This window comes from Tamandua tetradactyla, chromosome 5, assembly GCF_023851605.1.
Source record: "Tamandua tetradactyla isolate mTamTet1 chromosome 5, mTamTet1.pri, whole genome shotgun sequence".
NCBI lineage: Eukaryota > Metazoa > Chordata > Mammalia > Pilosa > Myrmecophagidae > Tamandua > Tamandua tetradactyla.
The window spans coordinates 71,806,491-71,829,137 of record NC_135331.1 but is presented as its reverse complement, the minus strand read 5'-3'; the positions used below and the strand labels follow the sequence as shown (position 1 = coordinate 71,829,137).

At 37.1% G+C, this 22,647-nt stretch overlaps 1 protein-coding gene and 1 long non-coding RNA gene across 3 annotated transcripts in view; one reads left to right on the top strand and one right to left on the bottom strand.

The window, feature by feature from the left end:
- Positions 1–22,647, bottom strand: part of NLGN1 (neuroligin 1) — a 714,506-nt gene that overhangs the window by 127,685 nt on the left and 564,174 nt on the right. The gene's annotated exons all lie outside the window — the stretch shown is intronic.
- Positions 2,168–14,591, top strand: LOC143684257 (uncharacterized). Its single transcript, XR_013175940.1, has 4 exons — positions 2,168–2,280; positions 9,609–9,777; positions 10,710–10,821; positions 14,324–14,591. It is a non-coding gene; the product is annotated as an uncharacterized LOC143684257 (long non-coding RNA).

Genomic DNA, 22,647 nt, shown 5'->3' with positions numbered 1-22,647 from the left:
TCTGTTCTAAGGCAAAATTCTCCTCTGAGTGTGGACTTGTAAAACTGAGAACAAGTTATCTGCTGCCAACATACAAAGGAGGGATAGTCATAGAATATATGTTTCCATTTCCACAGGGAGAAATTGGAAGGAACTCAGGGGTCAAAGGTCCCAAATAGTACCTAAAACCAGCATGGCAAATTCTATTAGATTTCAAAGTCTGAGAGTCATTTTTCCTCAGGGCCTTAGAAAGTGGCAGTACCACCTTTTCCAAAGGCCTACACAATGGCCTTGCTCTCTCCAAATGCTGCAGTGTTGGTTGCAAGACTGGGCACATTGGGGGAACCACCTTTCTCTCAGCTCTACCATCTCCAAGTGTGCTGGTTTGAAAGGAAGTATGCCCCCTAAGAAAAGCCATGTTTTAATATAAGTCCCATTTCATAAAGGTAGAATAATCCCTATTCAATACTGTATATTTGAAACTGTAATGAGATCATCTCCCTGGTTGATGTGATTTAGTTAAGAATGGTTGTTAAACTGGATTAGGGGATGACATGTCTCCACCCATTTGAGTGGGTCTTGATTAGTTTCTGAAGTCCTATAAAAAGAGAAGGAGAGATTCAGAGAGATTCAGAGAGAGCAACACTACAAAGCAGAGAGTCCACTAGTCAGCGACCTTTGGAGATGAAGAAGGAAGACGCCTCCCAGGGAGCTTCATGAAATAGGAAGCCAGGAGACAAAGCTAGCAGATGATGCCGTATTCGCCATGTGCCCTTCCAGCCGAGAGAGAAGCCCTGACTGTGTTCGCCATGTGCCGTCTCACTTGAGAGAGAAACCCTGAACTTCATTGGCCTTCTTGAACCAAGGTATCTTTTCCCTGGATGCCTTTGATTGGACATTTCTATAGACTTGTTTTAATTGGGACATTTTCTTGGCCTTAGAACTGTAAACTAGCAACTCATTAAATTCCCCTTGTTAAAAGCCATTCCGTTTCTGGTATATTGCATTCCAGCAGCTAGCAAACTAGAACACCAAGCTTCAGAGCAGCACCCAAGATCTCTCCCATCTCCAAGGCCCTTGCTCAACCCCTCCAGAACAATGGGATGGCAGTCAGGCTCCCCCCAGTCACGGGGTTATGTGCTCCACTTCTCCAAAGACCAGGGCAGGAAAACTTTTCCTGAGCATTGAGGCAGAAAGCCCACCTCTGCCCTCAGGGCAAACTTACCCTCTCCAAGTGCATGGGTGGGTCTGCTGTTCTGGCCTTAGGTTTCTTGACTTCAGACCTTAGCTTCCATAGTTCTGCCTTTTGAAGTTATTTTTTTCTCCAATTTGTCCCTTTTCTGTACCTTTTAGTCCAGACTGGCAGTGGTTCTGTTTATACAGATCCCACAAAACTCTTGTTGGTTTTCTATGTAGCATGCAGGGATCATAACCATCAGACAATAGGACTTTCCACAGATCCTTCCTGGATAACTCCATCTCCAATCCTGGCCTTTTCTGAAATGGCTGACTGTTTTCATGTCTGGTTAACTCCTCATGTGGGGAACTATTCTCTGGGGTATCCCTTTCTTGAAGCTCAGAATTTTCCAGACCATCAATTTTTGATTTATCTGAACCCAAGAGTTCAGTTCTCAGCTTATCTCTTTCCTGTCACATTTCAAGATAAGCTGCAAGCAGAAACCAGCCTGCACTTTCCACATTTAATTTTGGAATCTCTTCAGCTAAATATCCAGCTTGTGGCTTTTAAAACTGCCTTCCATCCAAAACCAGTAGTCAATTTTGCCAAATTACCTGCCATTTTAATACGTGTTGCCTTCCTCCCAGTTTGCAATGACGCATTCCTCACTTCTGTTTAAAGCCTAGTCAGAGATATCTTTGGAGTCCATATTTCTACCAACGGTCTCTTCAAAGCATTCTAGGCCTTTACTATTAAAATCCTCACAACTCTTCTAGAATCTTCCTCTTAACCACTTAAAAAGCCATCCCAACATGTTTGGTATTTGCAAACCACAGCAGCACTCCATTTCTCTGGTACCAAAATCTGTATTAGTTTGTTAATGCTCCTGGAATGCAGTATACCAGAAATGGAATGGCTTTCATAAAAGGAATTTATTACATCACAAGTTTATAGTTCTAAGGCCATGAAAATGGCCAAATCAAAGCACCAATAGGTTACCTTCACTCAAGAAAGGCTAATGCTGTCTGGAGCACCTCTACCTGCTGAGAAGGCACATGGTTGGAGTCTGCTGGTCCTTATTCCCAGTTTGTTGCTTCCAGGTTCTCATGCCAGTGGTTCTCTCTGTAAGCATCTGTGGGCCTTCACTTAGTTTCTCTGGGACACAACTCTGGGATCTGGCTTGCGTAGCATCTCATGGGAAGGCACACGGCAACATCTGCTGGGCTCCACCTGCGTTAGGCTCTATCAGCACTCAAAGCATCTCCAAATGTCTCTGTTAGCTCTGAAGCAACTGTTCTTCAAGCATCTGCATCTCTGAAATGTCTTTTACAGCTATTTTATACCTACTTTTTTCAAGTTCCAATTCAGGTTCCCATAGTCTAGAACTGTCCCCAACTCTTTTTTTTTCTTCATTACATTGATTTTTTTGAAGAAACCAGAATAGCCCATAAATCTGGATTTCTCTAATTCTTCCTCTGCAGTTTCTCCATCCTCTGCATTTCCTGTGAACTGAAAGACCTAAACGCTTGGTTAGTTTTAAGCTAAACACTCCTGGCAAGATACCTCCATAGATGAAACTTTATACTTCATATTTCATGAAAGCAGAAGTCTCATAATATCAGATTGTCCCACCATTAAATTTGATCCATTGGTTAAGTTAGTTCCCACTAGAATTCTTCATAAAGGTTAAAGCTTTCTCATTTGCAATTAAAAAGTAACCTGTGGAGGGGCGGGCAATGGTGCTGCAGTGGCAGAGTTCTTGCCTGACATTCCAGAGACCAGGGTTCGATTCCCAGTGTCTGCCCGTGCAAAAAAATAAAAAGTAAAAAAAAGCAAAAAAAAAAACCAAAAGTAATCTGTGGAGTAATACCTTGAAGTCTTGCAATTATTTGGTTCTCTTTTCACCACAAAAATTTTTCCATAATGGTTTAATATCCATTAGTGATCCATTTCTGAACCAATGGCCATTGGAGATTACTTGAAACTTTTTATTACTACTATAAACAGAAGTTAAGTGATATCCTAGGCTAAGTACAAAGAGGAAGCCAAACAATGAATAGAAATGTTCATTTGGAAGTCTCTAGATCATTAAAAAAACAAACGAAAACCAAAAAAAAAAAAAAAAAAAATCCAAACAGGTACTTAACTTTGCTTACTCCATAGAAGAATTCTATGGAACAAATATTTGAAATATAGTTCAAAGCTTTAGGTAGTTTTAAAGAGGATAATCTTTATAATTTGCTATTATACACTATGATGGTGTCCATCAGTTGCTGGTTATTCATTATAAGGGAATCTGGCATAGTATCACAGCATGCATATTAGAATCACCTACCAAGAAACGTGGAGTGATGAGCAGAGCCTAACTTAATCTGTAAACAGCTTTGAATTTGGAATAAGATCCTAGAAATAAATTAGAAAGATCTAGGGTTTTCTCTGATAATGGAAAGAATTCCTTAATTTTTCTGGTTCAGACCTGCATTGGTTTGAATCTGTCATGTACCCCCGAAAAGCCATATTATTTTAATCCAATCTTGTGGGGGCAGGCCTATTGTTGGGTGGGATCTTTTGATGAGGTTGTTTCCATGGAGATGTGACCCTGCCCATTCAAGGTGGGTCTTAATCTGCTTGCTGGAGTCCTTTAGGAGAGTTGAGAGAGTTTAGAGAAGCTAAGAAAGAAAATGCCCCCAGGGAGAAACCAGAAGGACCCACAGGAGCTAAGAGAGTTATTTTGAAAACAACAACCAGAGAAGAAGGAGCAGATGCCTTCTCATGTGACAGAGGAGCCCTAGATGCCAGCAGTCTTTTCTCAGAGATGGCAACTTCCCCTTGATGTTTTAATTAGGATATTTTCATGGCCTTAGAACTGTAAATGTGTAACTTAATAAATCCCCATTGAAAAAGCCAGTCCATTTCTGGTATAGATCCCATTCTGGCAGCTTTAGCAAACCAAAACAAGACTTTTTCAGTATTTTATCAAAATCAAGGATAGAATGAGTACGAAAAGATGGGAATTCCTTTAGTGATAAGAAAGCACAGCTCATATGAAAAATCTGAGTTTGTGAATTGGAGTTATTTAATTTTTTTTTGTCAGACTGTAACTTCTTAAGCTTATTTTCTGGTTCTCTGATTTGACATAGAAACATGAAGTTTTCCCTTGTAATTCTGCCCTATTATGGTCAATCTCATTGTATTGTTTTTTTCAGATTATAAACTTGTATATGCCAATAGCAAAAACCTACAAAATTATAGAGAAAAAATAAGGACACCTATAATTATGCCTTCTAGGTACAATCACTTTTAATATTTTCATGTATACCATTCAAGATGTTTTTCTATACATATACATTATTTAAGAAAAAATTCAGTCATATTATTTTATTGATTTGCAATTTGCTTTTTTATGGAATGTACATTATGAGCATCTTTCCATGTCAGTAATGAACTTCTATATATTCATTTTAATGGTGGAAATTAGGAAACTTTATGCATGTACCATAAATTATTAAGTAATAATCTGATGACAGGACCTTTGGTCATTGCCAGTTTTCATCATTGTGAACAATGTAGCAGTGATAATTCCTGCATTTCAATTTTGGTGCATTAACTTATTATTTCCTTGGGAAAAATTCGTTAAAGTATAATTGCTAAGTCTAAAGATACACACTTAAAAAAAACTACTTTTGATAAATATTGAATCTATTTATGGAATCATGTTTAGTTCCCTGTTAAATTGTATGTTACCTAAGTCTAGATTTTACAATACATTCTCATACACTATTTCATTTGATGTTACAAACTTACCAGAAAGGTAGATCTGCCATAGCTTTTAATTGACAGCTTGCTTTGTCCTCTGTTTATTGGTGGCATTTGGAGTTCAGACATCTTCAGGTTGTCAAATACAAGTCTTAGACCAATTTCTTTCACAAAAGTTGATTAGCAAGCAAACACAAGCATTGCCATACAACTTCTTGAAAATTCAAGGGGGCTCACACCCTTGTGCCTCAGGAACTCTGAACAAACCATGAATGAAAATTATTTTTTTGTTACATCCTGGGCAATTGCAACTAAAATTCTTAAAAATAACCAGGACCAGCCAATTTTTGACCTGTGTGTGTTAGATTGAATTATATGCCCCAACATACGTTCTTAACTTTAATCCACATTCCTGGGAGTGTGAACCTATTGGAAATGAAAGTTCTTGAATATGTTGTTTTTAGTTAATGTATGGCCCAATGGAATGAGAGTGGGTCTTACTCCATATTTATGGAGGCACTATAAAGAGAGAAAACAAAACAAAACAAACAGAAGCCAGATATTGGAGAGGACCACTCAGAAATAAACCCCAAGTTAGAGGAAACCAGAGGAGCAGACAAAGGAAAGAGAGATTTCCATGTGACAGGAGGCAGAGATACAAACGAAGGAACCCCAAGGATCACGAGTAGCCAGCACCAGAATGCACCAAAATCCTGGAGAAATTAAGCCTTACTGATATCGTGATTTTGGACTTCTTCTAGACTGAAAACTGTGAGCTAACCCATCCTTCTAGCTAAGCCAAAACTAGTTTGTGGTATTTGTGATAGCATCTTTGTGAAACCAAGATGCTGGGTCAAGCCACAAAGTACCCCATGTAATAGGGGTACAGAGGACGAAATGGACGTCCACACCTTGAGCACCATTCAGAGACAGCAAGCTTCGAGCTTTTTGGACTCTAATACCTTACTTAAGAACAGACAGCAACATCCCTACACTCTTTCCAGCCAACCCTAGAGTGCAGATTATTGATTCGGGCCCTTCAAATACTAAATAGTAATTAAACAGACACACTCAAATTTCACTCTTTACACTGGCCTTTTTAAAAAGAAAATTACCTCAGGTAGTATAGGTGTTATTATTTATTCTTTTTACTATTAATAGTATCATTATTATTCCTATTTTTCTGATGAGAAAACTGAAATTCAGAAAGTTTACGTAATTTGCTCCAAATCATACAACTAAGGAGGAAAATAGCATTATGGCTGTTGAAATGAAAATTCAGCTCTAGGCTTCTCATCACCACAGTATATGCAACGGGTTATGTGGCTTTCTCATGATTGATAGTAAAAAACAGAGCATGATGAGAATATAGTGTGAAGACTTCTACAGAAATCGTTTTGGACAATACTTTTGCTATTTTGAACTTTGTATGGTTGCTCCCAAGAATGATGGTTTTCTAAATTAGCCTTGGAGAAAGGCAGCTCTCAGGCTGTCTGCATGAAGACGCAAAGAACATCATGATGCTTAAGCGACTTTGTGGTGACCTGGCCTAGTAGAGAGAGGAAGCTTAGTGAATGGATGAGTAATGCATGCACTACACTATTTTTGTGTCCCTTAGGAAGGGGAGAATGAGATGATGAATGAGAATTGCACGAAGATCTTTCAAAACCTGTGCCTGTGTCCCCATGACAATTTTTTTTTCAAATATTGCCTCAGTGAGCATTTGGCAGGAACCGAGTGCCAGACACTACAAAAACACAATCGCTAGCAAGTACTTTCCGAATGGGTATTCTCTGCCATCATCTGGAGGAGGACCCACGTGCTTTTAGCTTTCAGTATAAAAATCAATATCTAGGTTGACTTTTTATTCTCTGTTCTCACATCTCTTCCCCTCATACTCTATTCTTCTGCTGTAACGGATGATCACAACTCTCCTAATACACTTGCATATACATCTGCCTTTATCTTTGGCCCTGGCACACACACCCACCCCCCCACCCATCCTGCCATGTGCTTCCCCACCTCCATCTCTCAAGGATTTCTTAATCTTTGTATCTCCTGCATAGATAACGTATCAAGGGCGCTAAGACTGTGTGGAACAAATAAAGACTGGAATGTATTTGTTTATTTTTGTTTACTATACTTATACCTGGTGCTTTTAATCTTAAGGGATTTAAACCAGCTAGAGAAGGAACAAATTTAGGATTGGAAACTGGGGGAAGGTAGGGACATGGGGGTGGGCTTGTAACACAGTGATTTGAAAGGGCACCACCTGCTTTCTGCCTAGGTGTTCCATCTCCTTGCTGATGTGGGCTGCGTGGATCTCTATTCAGCAAACTAGTAATAGACAGGTTGGTGGTTACAGGAAAATATGGATTCAGTGACCAATATGGTCCTATCAGTAATAAACCAAAAGACATCATTTATTTGTAAAAGCAAACACGAACTTTAAATGGCAAATGTGTCATCACAGGCCTTGAAACATTATACTTAGGATGAGCTGCAAATCCTTTTGCTTCTATTTAGGTGTCTTATTTTATAAAGATATGAACTACTTTATCTTTGCACGACTTTCAAAAATTATTTTAAATATAAATTATTCTTTATAGAGATGTATGGAATTATTTAGTTCCCAGATACAGTCTTAACGATAAAGCTCTACTCTTGTTGACCAGGGTAGCCCATCCAGCAGCACAGCTGAAGTCTGGTCAACACAAATTTGGAAGAGTCAAAATTCTTAAAGAACTCTCCTAGCTACTTTCACAACCCAAGTGTCACAAGAGTTAATCTTGACTTAATAAATTCACATTTAATGAATTTAGAAAAGGTCCCATCTTTTCCTAAGAAGCTGACTGATATTTTCAGACCCACTTACATGTTTTATTAGATACAGTAGAATTAATGAACCTGTACTATTTGTGCGTGTGCGTGTGTGTGTATGTGTGTGTGTGTGTGTGTGTGTGTACATGGTGGGGAAAGCAGGAGGAACAGGTGATGTGTTGAATTCCACATCAAGTGTCTGGGATTCCTACTCTTTAAAATCTGAACTCCCCCAAAATATGACTTCTTGACACAGCATCTCTGTCTTGAGGTACATGAGAGAAAATTGCCCTGGCAGGCCCAGGCTTCTCAAACTAAATGAGGGCTTACAAAGGGCTGGAGAGACATCTGCATTCGTATCATATTGATCTGCTTGTTTTAGGTCTCTTAACTTTACATTTGACAACAAGCTAAATATACATGTTTGGACATGTGTTTTCTCTGAAATATATGGTCTTCTAGGTTTTATTTAAAGATTGTTACCCAAAACTTCTAAGTAACGACCTCAAAATGGTGACGTGTTCTCACGTTCTTCACAATGCAGGGAATGTTTTTAAAAGGAAACTTGTCCCTTAATTTCCTTTGTTTCAAGTTTCTCTGTTGATTTCCTGGGCCTGCTGTATTTGGCAGTCACCCATATTTGCCAAATGGGACAGTGAGAAGGCAACAATGAGGACATGATTTGTGATATTGTCTTGGGCTGCTTCAAGTAGCGCCATATCTAAAGAAGCCAGCCTTCCTGAATGTCCAGCCAGGTGGTTCTTTTATGAAGCCCTCTGAAATAACTCATCCCCAAATGGGCAAGCTACAAGCCACCAACTGAGCAGGTAAAAGCACTGCACTATGGGTTCTCTCAGCGCAGTTACTGTGACTAAATGGACAAAGACCAGCACTCTGTGGACATTGGGGCTGCTTTTAAAATGGGTCAATAAATAATCACCGATTCAATCAGAACAGTAGTGAAAAAACTGGATGTACACAAAGGTAGCAAAACGGGGGTGATGGCTACTTTCTTTCCTTTTAACCAAGCTGTTGGAAAGGTTAAGTTAGAATCAAAATGAAAACAATTCAGAAAATGTTAACTATAATTCCTATCTATCGTACACATTATCTTTTCTATTATTATTTTACTATTTTCCATGACTCTAGTCTGAGAGAAGCAGGACGTAGATTTTGAATTAATACCTGTTTCAAAATTATTAGAAATGAATTACTTCACAAAGAAAGAATATAGAGTGGGTAGTAAATTGCCAACTGTCAGGCTAGGCTTGGTCTATAGATTGTTTGATTAGAATGGATTTCTTGTTTTAATGGGTTAAAATTAAGTTATAAAAATAAAAAAAAATTCAGGATGTTTCCCTAAATCTTGGATTTCCCTTTTTATTTTACTGAGAAGTTAGAGGATTTGAAAGCAATGACCTCTCATTTAGCATTTGTTCATTCAGTCAGTTGTCTGTCATTCAATCATTAAACAGATATTTATTGAAGTTCTATTATGTACCAGGGACTTTTCTAGATGGAACAAAGTCTAGAAAAAATCACCTGCCTTTATAGATAAGCACAAGCTCTCTGGATTTACCAAATTCTCCCAATCCAGCCTATATTATATTCTGAACACCATAAATATGTAAATATTTGTGTTTCTAATCCTCAGAATACCTCTGTAAATATTTGTGCTTGTAATCCCTAGAATAACTTGTAGTTCATACATATTCACTCAAATTATAGAAAGAGACCTTAAATGGGCCCAATTTTTATTGTGTTCCTAGTAGTACATGAAGGATTAAGTAGGGAAAAAAATGCTGGCTTCTATTAAAATCTACTCAAGCCTCTACTGAGTACTTACTATGTATATATCCCTTCCTTCTGAGGACAGCATTGGAACTGTGCTTTGAAAGGAGTGGAATTTCCACAGTATGGTCCATGTGGAAGATGACAGTCCAGAGGGGGTTAGTAGAAGTCCATGTTTGAGAATGTGGACGAGACCAGTTTGGCAAGAGGTTAAGATGAAGGACTATTTTACGGCCCTACACACAATTCAAAAGGTAAATGTGCTATTGTCGTTTTCCCGATAGAATGAGCTATTATAGGTCAGCAAATCTTCCAGAAAAGGACTTAAGGATCAAGCAGAATCATGTAGTTTTAAACTATTATGTGTATAAAATGCCTAAATAATAGGAAATGGGCACACATTGGATCATGAAGTTGTTATATTTGTAAAGCTTTGAGGGGGGCAGACAATTTAGAAGTTTTCAAATATCTATATTCTTTGGTCCCATCAAATTCTCACATACATGGGCATGGCTGAACCTTAGATAAGACTTGTCAAACAATACATCAATATATTATGCTTGCTGAGTCATGATGGTAAAAGTATTTATTAGCCTTATTTTTTGCCTTACGAAACATTTTTAGCTTCTTCATGTGTCATGTTCCCATGACATTTTTGGAAAGGATGATGAAATATCCCATTATGTATCTATATAAGCTATATATACCTACGTGTATTACAAATAGAGTTTAGAGCAGCAGATAGGAAGTTAGAATGTCATCTTAGCATGGGACATTTTAGTTCAAAAAAGAAAGCATTAGAAGTTGTCTATGGAGGCCAAGACATCTTATCATTAACATCAAATTTATTCATTTTAGTAAATAATGTTTTAAATATCACGTGCGTGGCCCTAGAATAGAAAGAATGGAAGAAAACTTAGAGGAATCATGGATCTTGTCCTCAAAGAGCTCATCATTTCTGGGAGTCTAGTTTTCCAGTGTGACATTTGCACAGGTTAAAGGAGAAACAGAAAGAGAGCACCTCATGTTCTTTTCTCTTCTCAGTCCCTGGGTATGGCAAGTTTTCATGATTCCTAAACTATATTAGCAATTATGATGTTACAATTAACTGGTGAAAATTTATGTCACCTGCAGTATTCTAAGAATTAGTCCTGATAAATATTTATTTAATCTTACTCTGTTATAGCACATTGGGCTGAAATGGATAAAATGAAATAATAAAAGTCACATCGATACACTTGGCTCATCAGTTAATCTGCCACTCCACTAGGCATGGCATGGACATCATAATTTTTCAGGTATGATCCAGGTTTGTTGGAGCACAAAGCTGATTCTTTTCTCCCTACAGTATGCTCAGAAAACTCATAGATCTAGTGGGAGAGACAAGACTACCACACCTATGACAAAAAGAAAATAAGGCAGAATCTAGTTATGAGGCTTGGACTTTAGTGCCAAAACCAACAAGCCAAAAAACAAACAGCAAAAATAACAAATCAGTCCAGGGAATGGAGAGGTGGTATGGAGTTAAGTGGCAGAATATCAAGAAAGGGCATCATCTCTCCAGTATCATGGTTTGAAGCCCAGATTTCCCTCCACCCCTTCTTAATGTGTGACCTTCAACTCTGAGCCTCAGTTTCTTTACCTGCAGCATGACAATAATACCTACTGCACTGTGAAAATTAACTATAGATATAAATCACCTTGCACATCATCTCCCCCAAACTAGGACCCTGTGTTGTTAAGTCTAATAAGCATTGTCTTCTGCACATTATTTGACCTCACAGTAGTTTTTCACATTGCTTGAAACATCCCCAGTCCTTACGGCCTGGGACTTCACAATCTTAAAACTTTCCTCCTATCTCTTTGGATACTTGATTTCTTTCAGGGATTAGAGCTGGGCCTCAGTGTGTTTCTTTTATCAGGGCACACTCTCTTCCCATGCAATCTCCCATATAGCCATGACATGCACTTTTGAAATGGCATCTATGACATGATATATATTCTGACTATCCCTAGGTGATATTTCAGACTTTGATCTTCTTTGAGTTCCAACTGGAATATGTAACTGCCTAATGTTGTCTCCACTTGACTGTCTCACAATTACTGTAAGGGGAATATGTCCACCCTGAACTTCCTGTACGATAGCATGCCCTACCCCAACTCCCTCCTCCTCTATTTTCCTCTATCTTAGTAAATGACATCATCATTCTCCTACTTGTTCAAAACAGACACATTAGAATCATCTTTGATATTCTTCACCTTCTTAACCCCATGTCTTAGTTTTTCTGGCAGTTACGACAAATACCACACAATGGGTTGGCTTACTGGGAATTTATCGGTTCATGGTTTTGAGGCTAGGAGAATTCAAAGATCAAGTTGTCAGTGAGGTGATGCTATTTTCCCAAAGCCCATGACGTTCTGGTGCTGGCTGCCAGGGATCCTTTCAGTTCCTTGGGTTGTATGCCTCCCTCTTGTCTGTCACATGTCAATGTCCTCTCCTTCCCTTTGTGGTTCCAATTGATTTTAGGCTCCTGGCTCCTCTCCGTGGCTTTCTCTTAATATGTGTGAATTTTTTATGCTTATGAAAGATTCTGGTAACCTGAATTAAGGTCCACATGGCTTCAGTTGGCCACAATTTAACTCAAACTAACATCTTTAAGAGACCCTATTTATAATGACCCTTCATTCCCAGAGGAATGAAGATTACAATTAAGAACATAACTATATTGGGGTACATAATTCAATTGAACATACCCCAAATCTAATCAATCATTAAGTTTTTTCACAACTCTTTCTGAAATATATTTTAAATCAAATCTCAACTTTTTATCCTTTTTCCAAGCATGCTCGTGCAAGTCAACATAACCTATAGCCTAAAGTTTTGAATCTTACCTGTTTTCCTTCATACAAATCATCCTCCTCAAAGTCACCAAAAAGTTATTTTAAAATTGAGAATCTGCTTATATTATATCAAATCTATACTTTAAACACTTTAATGCTTGTCCATACTTCTTAGAACACAGATTACAAAATCTTGACCCCTACCTAGGATGCCACATTGTACATCTGGCCCTTAAGTATTTCTTCAGCTTTATCTTACATCACTCTCCACTCACATTCAATGTTCTCTAGGTAGACTGTCTTTTTAAGTTCCTCAAACATCCAAGCTTCTTCCTGATTTTGCACCTGTGTTTCTTCTGCCTTTTTGTCTGGTCACTACTTGGTCATCTTTCAAGTTTTAGCTTAAGCTTTTCCAGAAAAACATCCAGAAGCCCCTAAGGCTAATCTGTGCTCTTTCTGTCTGTCTGTCTCTGTTTGTTTATGTGTGTGTACATGGTCCAGCAATCAAACCTGGGTCTCCTGAATGAAAGGTGAGCACTCTACCACCGAACCACCTGTGCATCCCCTCATCTGGGTTATTTTGTTAAATATGTATGTGAAATTTTGGCTTCATTTCCATCTCCCACTGAAGACTGTTCTATAACACAGAACTGTGTTTATTTTCTTCACCAGTGCCAGGCTATTCCCATTGCTTTTACTGTGCCTTGTATGAAATAAGTCCTCAAGAAATATCTTTGGATGAATATTCAACAAATGGTAGTTACTATAAGAGTAGCAATGATGATGATTCGTTAAAGGTTTAAAGAAAGGCGGAAATATGTGGGTGAGCAGGCAATTGAAGTACATAAGATACATTTATAAAAGGATCTAAAATTCAAACAGAAGCATTGATTAATATAAGAAGCATTGGAAAATAACTGCAGATTCTTGAGCTTTAAATCATGACTAATATAGGAAGATTAATATGGCAGCTATGGGCAGAATGGATAAGACGGGTTCTGGCTATCCATTTGCCTTCTACTTAAATTCTTAACTGGTGGCATGCAGCATCTTCGTCTTCCATGGGTCCAATTTGTGCCCAAATGTCAGCTGATATTTGAATACATGCTTGCCATTTTGGAAAGTGCTCTCTTTAACTCATTTGTAGGTGGTAAAAATGAATTAAAGTAAGTATGTATGTATGGATATATTTTCTTCCATTTTAAAGATAACATGCAGATTGTCTTTTTCCATCTTTGACTACCAAAACTACCAGGATCAGTTGTCATGATGGATGCAGCCATTAGAAAAAAAGTAACCTGTTATTTAAAACCAATAAAATAAACAAGGCTAAGGATGATACTCCATGTGAAGGAGAAGTCAGAACAGATGATCATTGCTTCGGGAGTACAAGGTCTAGGTTTTTGCTTAAAACACTGTCATTGTTAAATCTGAAGGGCAAATTTGCCACATAATGATCATGGGGATGTGGTAAATTGTATTCTTTTTTTCTCCCTGAAGAGGTTATTATAGAACAGGAATTATTTTGAAAATGCCATCAGACAGATGGAAAAAAATAATCTTCCCCTCTAGGTAGAAGATAATAAAAAACTAAGGGATCCTGGTGGATTTTCAGCTAACAGAGGGCACAGCCCTTCTTTCAGTTAAAGCAAGAAAAGACAGACAAGGTTACGTTTCCTTTCTATGACCCAGCTATTTTTATTTTATGGTTATTAAGTCTTTCTGCATGCTTAGACTCTTACAGAATGTACAGAAAGCCAGTCTTTAAAATGGATTAAAATTTTAGGTGAAAAAATTTACTCTCAAAGAGTTTACCTCTGAAAAGGGGCAACATAATTAAATACAGGTGAAATTAAACAACTTATAAGATATTTATGGAGATTGCAAATGGGCAATATGTCTTGACTTGAGAAATATGTTTACTCTTTTTTCCCTTCATTTATTTCCTTAATTCCACAGGACATGCCAAAGCAGGATGATTAAAAGCCAGTCTCCAGTGAAGGAATTTCAAAGAGGGGAAAGAGAAGTCTTTACTTACGTAATATGGGAAAATTTTCCACCTATATGAAGCAGGGTAAAAGAATAGATGGAGAAGAGTGTGGGTGTAAATCAGAAGCAGAAAATTCTGCTTGTTTTAAAGAAGAGAATGACAAGTGCAAGAATAGGGAGTTCAGTTTCTCATATTTATATGCTCATGTAGGCTCAGCTCTACAAAGTAAAGAAATTAAAAGCATATGTTCTGGTTGTACATTCCAGTTTGTGATTTTGTCCCCATAAAATTCCATGTGCCTTAAATGATGGGCGTGTTAATATGTGGGTGTATGGTTCTCAGTGTGTAAGATCCTGGAGGTGTAGGAGTTTGAAAGTGAAAACCAGTTGTTTATATTAGATGAAAAATTCAGTAGTGAAGACTGGAGATTTGAACATGCAGAAATGAATTTATTCAGAACGAAATTTTATTCCCATAGCTTGGAAACAAGGATTTATTTATTTTTCTTTTCCTGTGCTGGGGGCCTACCTAGAGCTAATTTACAGGGCTATTGGAAGCTCAAGCCCAATCGGTAATTGCATGAGCTAATTTCATACACTTGCCAACTTGTCTAGAATACAAATGTGGACCAATGTGGAAACGTTGCCCTGTGCTCTACACACAGGATTTTCACACAAAGCGCAGGTCATTCTATTGGGTTAGAAATGTGTCTGGCCAGTGATCTCAAAATAGAAGCTGCTGTAGACAATAGCACTCTCAGGCACACTCAGTCCACTTAGGAACTTTGGACAGAGTGCAGGTCAAGTAGAGTTGAAAAGGTCAAGTGGCTCTTAGACAGAACTCGCTGCTTTTGTTCTTTCAAATGCTGTCACTAGTCACTGCTCTGAAGCAGCAGAAATAATGAGCATATGTGCTTGGCCTGAACCCTCTATGTTTTACCAACTGTAGGGCACAAGCAATGCTACCCAGTTGACTCTAAAGGTATCATTCATGTTGAACTTGTATTTCCCCAGCTCTGAGGTACTTCCTAGTACATAAGTTACAGGAATTTGAAAGCTGTAGACTATTAGGTTACTGAAGTGAATGTCTAACACAACATGGGCTATTATTCTGCAGATTCACATACATAGCAGGTCAAATCATGGCTGCTGGGTTTTATTTTACTAAAAGCCCAGAACACAGACATAGTGGCATGGAGTGGAGCTGGGAATCATGGCCAAGTTGATCCCTCTTATCTTTTGAGGTGTTATAGCTTAGTCAAGAAAATTCATCATTTTGAAGTTTATCTTTTGAGGGCTCAACTTTCCTCTGTGAATCCAACACAAAGGAGAGAGATGGGAGAAGAGAGATAGAGAGGCAGAGAAAGAGAAAAAGAGAAGAGATCTTTCTAAAACATAAACATGACCCTACAATATCCTGCTTTGAAATCTCTGATGGTTACTCAATGTATCAAGATAAAGTTCAAATTCAATTCCGTAGGAAGGCATGCATAATTTTCATTTTTCTGGCTTCTTCATGCCGTTTTTTTTACCCTCCTATTGTTTCACTTTTTTTCTTCGTTACCTTTCTATTCTTATATTCTGATAACTGTTTGGACAAAAGGTTGAAAAACAATTGGGTTCTACATATTTCCTTCTACGTGCGCCCTCAATGACCAGCATCAAGACTGTTTCTTTCCCAATCTCTGAGTTGAGAGAACACACTCCACTGTCCCTGGCACTTACAAACTCCAACGCCCAATAGAAATTCACCCACAATGTATAGGAAGAACTAGGATAAGAGCAAAGAAAGCACACAATACACGTTAAAAAGAAAGTTTTTTATTACCATGGAAATAAACCAATAGGTGTTAATTGAGAAGATGAAGTTAACTATAGATAGAAAAGTGAACTTTAATTCTGGTTCAACATCAAATCAAAAAAATTTATGTGAGAGAGCATATGCAAAATGTAAGCACACTGCAGGGCACATATTAAGCATTCATTAAATAAAAATAGCTACCAGATAATCAGATAAGTGAACAAATACATAGATTCAGCAAATCATGAAGATCTAGGAATTAATTAACAAATTTCACTAATTTATACTAAGTTGACAGCATAGTAGTCCACAAAGTGTTTCACAGTTTCTTGCAATGTTTTATTTGTTTCAGATGGTGGTGGTGGTGGGGGTGGAGAAGAGTATGAAAACTTACTCCATGATCTTCTAACTCATAAAAATGTTTTTAAATCCTTAACTTCAAATTGTAGCTTTTCATGATCTGACCCCATCTTCCAGCCTCATCTGTAACATACACTCACAGTTCTGTGCTGTGTCTTAGATCAAGCTGGTTGCCATTCTCACCTCATCCCTTTTCTTACCTAATGAAATCCAATGAATCATTCTATTCTCTGATGACTTCCTGGAAATCATTATATCCACCTCCATGTTCCCAAAGCCAAATGCTTAAAATTATATTTAGAGCACTTATTTCATGCTATCTAATTAGTTGTTTTCCAATCTTCTTCCTCACTAGACTCTAAGTTCAACATCATTCAAATGGAGCTGTCAAAGGGTCAGTAAGATGCACAGGACCTAAAATTTCATAAAATGAAGTAACACAAGTTTTTAGCTATTTAACCAGTCTGGGTCTTAGTTAATTTATCTGTAACATACAGGTTTGGACCAGAGGAATTTTAAGCAATATTTCAATCCTAAAATTTCAAGAATCTAATTAAGAAGATAGATAGAGGCAGTACTTAGAGAAGTTATTGTTAATTATAAGTTTCAAGTCCCAAGTATAAGTATGTCTTAATTTGTATAGCTGGTTTGGGCCCCAAAATTGCTCAGCAACCTCTTCCTGTACATCGAACTCTGAACCTTCCACATCCCAAAGGTAGGCACCTAGTAATTACACAATGCATTCATTTTGGTCAGTTTGAAATTTTCTTTAATAATTGTAAAAAATATTCTTCTTAAGAGGTCATCTGTTGCTTTGAAAAATTCTAAATATCCATCATAATTAGTTCAAATGCCATTTCCATGGAAATTTTTCCCTTCCATTTCTCTGCCTCCACCAGAGTAAGATTATTCCACCTTCTTGTCTCAACATTTTCAGCCTCCTTCTCTCATAGCCATGATTTCACGTTCTGTTTTAACATACTACAGGACATCTTTTCCTCTAAACAGGAGCTTCTCCAGAGCAGAGGTAATGAGGTTTTTCCAGTATCTGGAGCTTTCGTGGGTTACTAGTAAATATTTTCTACAGAGTCAAATTAATAATGGTAGAGACTTTGCATTTATTGAACATTTGCTACGTACTGTCACCATGCTAAATTTTACATCCATTATCTCATTTAGTCCTCATGACAACCTCACAATTGTTTTTAAGGACATGTTGAGCTTTATTTTATAAGATTTGAAATTTAGCTTGTCACTTATTTTTAATGTTACTGGACATTTTATGATGTATATAAGCGTCTAGATGAGTGGTTCTGAAAGTGTATATATGAGATATAGATTGAACCCCAAAAAAAGGATTTAGCATTCAAATTGAAAAATGCTAAGCTAAACAAAGTTAGAGATTTATTTTCTGCAGAAACTTTAAGACATTTAATATGATGCAGCACACCATAAATATCCAATGGGAATGAAGCACTACTGGATTATTTTGACAAAGAAATTCCTTTTGGTTGAACACCAATTGTGATATGCTAGCTTTCCCCAGAACACAGTTTGAGAACTTTGATCTAGATAAATCCTACAGTGATGGGGTCCTGGAAAATATTCACTTTCTAAATTAAAAAAGGGTTTGCTATCATCTGAGGATTTAGCTTTTAAATAAGTCACATGGTAATGCTAAAGCCATCCCAGGAAGAAACCCTTGTTTTGAGGCAGATTTAAAGCCCTTAGCAGTAGGATACGTTACAGATCAGAGGACCTTAAGGTAAGTCCAAAGAATAATTAGATACTTGAAAAAGTTTTCATAGATCCATGTGAAATTAGAAAATTAAGTCTAGTTTAATGGGTTTGCACAAAATTTTAAAACAAGGGAGATTTTGTACTAAACTACAGTAAAACCAAACTGAGAGAGGTAGATCTATGGGGGGGGGATTTGTCTATGATGTATTGTTAGGTGAAAACATGCAAATTTCAGGAAATATATATATAATCATTCCATTTATAATGATAAGAACATTTATATTTAGAAATGCAGAGAAATGAACCTGTAAATACATATACAAACTCTCAATGGTGGATTATTTCTGAAAAGATGAATTGTGGGATGATGAGTTATGTGTAAAGGAGGGCATTTGATTTTTACCCTAATAATCTTGACATTATTTAAAATTTCAATAGCAGACATGTCACATTTGAAATAATTTTATTTTAATTGAACCATATGTATTCTGAATATGTAGGAAAAAGATGTATTCTTTTGATATTTTCTTCCCATTTCCTCTGGCTTAGCTAGAGATGGAATATCAATTATTATTACCTTCCAAAACATTATAAAGAAGGATACTGAAAGTGAATGGAATAATTTTACTATATATTCCGGAAATGTTAAGTAATTTTCACATTCAGCTATGTAATCTATGAAAGCCAGGGGCACAAACATGAAAAGTCCTATTATTGTTTTTAGTGTGCAATGCAAAGCTCTTTCCAATATGGTCTCTTTTAAAATAATTTTCTAGCTTCACGTTCCACCAATATCCTACTTTGCACTCCATTTATACATACTTCTTTGCCCCAGAATTTCCCTAGTGCTTATATTCTTATATGTCTTTTAGATCATGCTCTTCCCTGTGCTGGTAAGAACCTTTTTCTCCATTCTCCAAATCACCACATGTATAAATGCTGAACATCTAAGAATCCTTCAAGAATGTCAGGATTTTTCTCTTTCATGAAATGTTTCCTGAGCAGGTACTTTCCCTTCAAAAGTGAATTAATGATGCTTTACAAAATTTAGACCTTAACACTAAACTAACATGTATTGAAATGGTAGAGTCTTCACTCCTATCCCTAAATTATGTATCCTCTAAAACATCATTTAAAAAAAATTCCCAGAGCCTGCATAGAACAGAGTTTATAGTTGGTGCCGAATTTAGTGCTTAGAAAATTGTGGTTTTGGCCATGGAATTAGGATGCTACATGCGAGATATTATGGTAAGCTCCCTGAGGGCTCTAAAGCTGAAACAGACATAGATTATTCCTCTGCCTCTAATGAAGTGCATTCAAATGAGTATAATACCAAGAAAAAAGTGATTAATACTGTAGGAGGAAGAATTTGGAAAAATGCTTCCTCTGCCAACCCCACTCTTTACCTCCCCAAATTCTGAGCCATGGTAAATAACAATGGCTCAAAGAATTTATGAATTTTAAAAATAAAGTAGAATAAAAAATACAAAGTTTGTTTTAAAAGTAAGTGAGAAATCATTAACAAAAATATATTAATGACAATGTCCTTAATTAGCAGAGGAAAAAAAATCTATTGGGGAAGCAAATTTATTTCCTTCATATAGAATTTCTTTCTTCTCTTTGAAACCACATCAATTCAGATCCTGAAATAGAGTATTGGACTTGAGTGTCCGTTGAGATGGTATGTTAAATAAAGGACATTTATAATGGGTGACACCTCAAAAAAAAAAAAACAATCTATGAAAATGAGAGTAACAGAGTTTCCTTCTAATCATTGGCTAAATCAATCATATATTTTTATGGGTTTTAAGCTTCTCCACTGGCGGGTGGCAGATAATAGTGTGTTTAACAAAAATGTTATAACTGTGTTAGATGTTGACCTCTCTCCTGGCCCATTCTTCACTAGCCGTAAGTAGGGCTGATTCGTTTATCCCAGTAATTTTCTTCCATGTGTGTGATGACATTAAACACTTGAGAAACATTGGCCTGGCTGTTATTTGAAATCTTCATTCTTTCAAATGAATCAGCTAATTGTTAAATGTCTGCTACTGACAGTAATGTAATTGAAAAGAATGGTAGCAAAACAAAATAGGATGTAAACGTGAAAAAAGAAATGATTATAATTATCCAAAATTATTTGTGTCCTTGAGAAAGTGACTTAACTTCTTTTCTCCTTAGTTTGCTCATCCATAAAATGGATAAAATAGAATTAGCTGAGCTCATTTTAATATGTATGTTACTAATATCAAACAAAGGAATGGATGTGAAAGTGCTTTGAAAACTGTATAATGAAATTATGAGGCGGTCAGTGTCAAGATATACTTTTCCCTCAACGGGACAAAAATCATGTAATATACATATGTCATTCTGTTCATTCTTTGAAGAAATGAGAAAATAGAATGAACAAAAGTCATTTGGCACTGAAATAAAATTTAACTGGGTTGTGGTTCATATTTGCCTGCTATTTCAGTTTTCATTGTTTAAGAACATGCTAATTCTACCCTGGCCCTGAGTTAATCTTGACGTCCAAAATAAAAATTCAGCTTTCTGGGGTGTGAATGTATAGTTTACAAAAGCTACTTTTGCCCCTTGGTGAGTTTCTAACACCTTACACGTCACAATTCATAGCACATTATGCAGAACTGGGTTTGTAAATGCACGAGTTTAGTGACTATGAGGATGATGATGACGATGATGATGAAGATGCCGATGATGATGATGACAACGATGATAATGACAATGATGATGATGACGAAGACGATGATGATGATGAAGATGACAATGATGGCGGTGGTGTGATGATGGTGATGAAGATGGTGATAATAAAAATCCAAAGCTTTGGCTAGAGCTTTATACTTTGCAAAGCCTGTATATTATCCATTGCAGCAGTTATAGAAGCTCTTTGAGCGGTTCCACAGGAGGCTAATAACCGGGGTACTAAAGAGTGAGATAGGTATTTCTTTGTACTGAACTTCCCAGAGCCTTTAATACGTAACTGATGTTGTGTGCCTTCAGATGTAATTGGCATATGCAGAATTCGCAATGGGAAGATTCTACCCCTTCACCCCAGAATAGCAAGTAAAATATTAAGTGTTTAGTGGAACATAATTCGTGGAGCACTAATCTAATGTAGAGAAACATAGGATCTTAGAGCTGGAGGAGAACAGTCCACATCTTCATAGGGCAGATGATGGCACTGAAGCTCAGAGACATTGAAAAGGGCATCTTTAAGGCTGGACAGCAGTTTAGCATTGGAGGAGAAACTGGAGCGCAAACTTCTAAACCACATGCTCTGTTTTTTCCATTATATTGTCGAAGTTATAGGAATATTCCTAAACTTCTTTCTTTTCTGCTATGTTCCTGAAGTACAACTGCCACTCTTTCTCTTGTCAGGTATGCCATACTTCTTTACACCTTTCATTTCTTGAGTCAGAGATTCCAAAGTTATCTCCGTGACTACCAGACTCAAGGCTTTCTTGCTCCAAAATCCTTTCCATGATTCATTCATCTTTTGGTGGATCCCACAATATGACTCTATACATAAGTTCAACGGAGAAGGAAAATAGCATCCAGGAGGGAAGCTTTGCTCAAGGTCACACAACAGTTAGTGACATGGAGAACCCGAGCTAGTGCCTATACAGATCCTGAATTCTAATCCTATTCCCCCAGGCATTTCTATTTTTTATAAAAGCTATTATTTATTGAGTTTAAATATCAGATACTGTGCTAAACGAAGTACCCTAGTTATCTCACTGACTCTCATTGGCCAATGAGTAAACTCTCAGGGCTTAACTAATTTTCCAAAGTCACAGATTTAGCAAGCAGCCACATAGGACTTGAACCTGAGTCTAACGTCAATGAACTGCTCCATTTTTAGTTTGCGAGTAAGAAAATCAAAATCATAATTAATTTAAATGAAGACAGCACACAAGCAAGGACTGTTTCAGATATCATGGAATCAATCGTCCTTCAGTAACTGGCCAGCACAGACATTCCCATCAAAGACTGAAAACTAAGTTCTGGTCCAATCTTACTCTTTATTGATTATATAATCTAAATCAAATCACTCTGAACTTCCATTTGCTCACATTTAGTATTTGAATAAAGGTGCCACCATTTTCTAGGACAGTTCTGACTTGGAGGAATTTGGAGAGTCAGAGATTTTTGAGACTTGCAAGACACTGGGTGAGAGGTTCTTGAGGTGGGGAGAACTAGAAGTGCTGGGAACCTTGGAGCTGGGGTAAAAATGAACATTAAGGAGGGATAGATGAGTTTTCTGGGTACATCTGTGAGGTAGATTGTGATAACAACACCTTACAGATAATATAGAAGTGCATATAAACTATGTAGAATCATTTAAAAGATCACAAACTTAACTAGAAGCTACATGAGT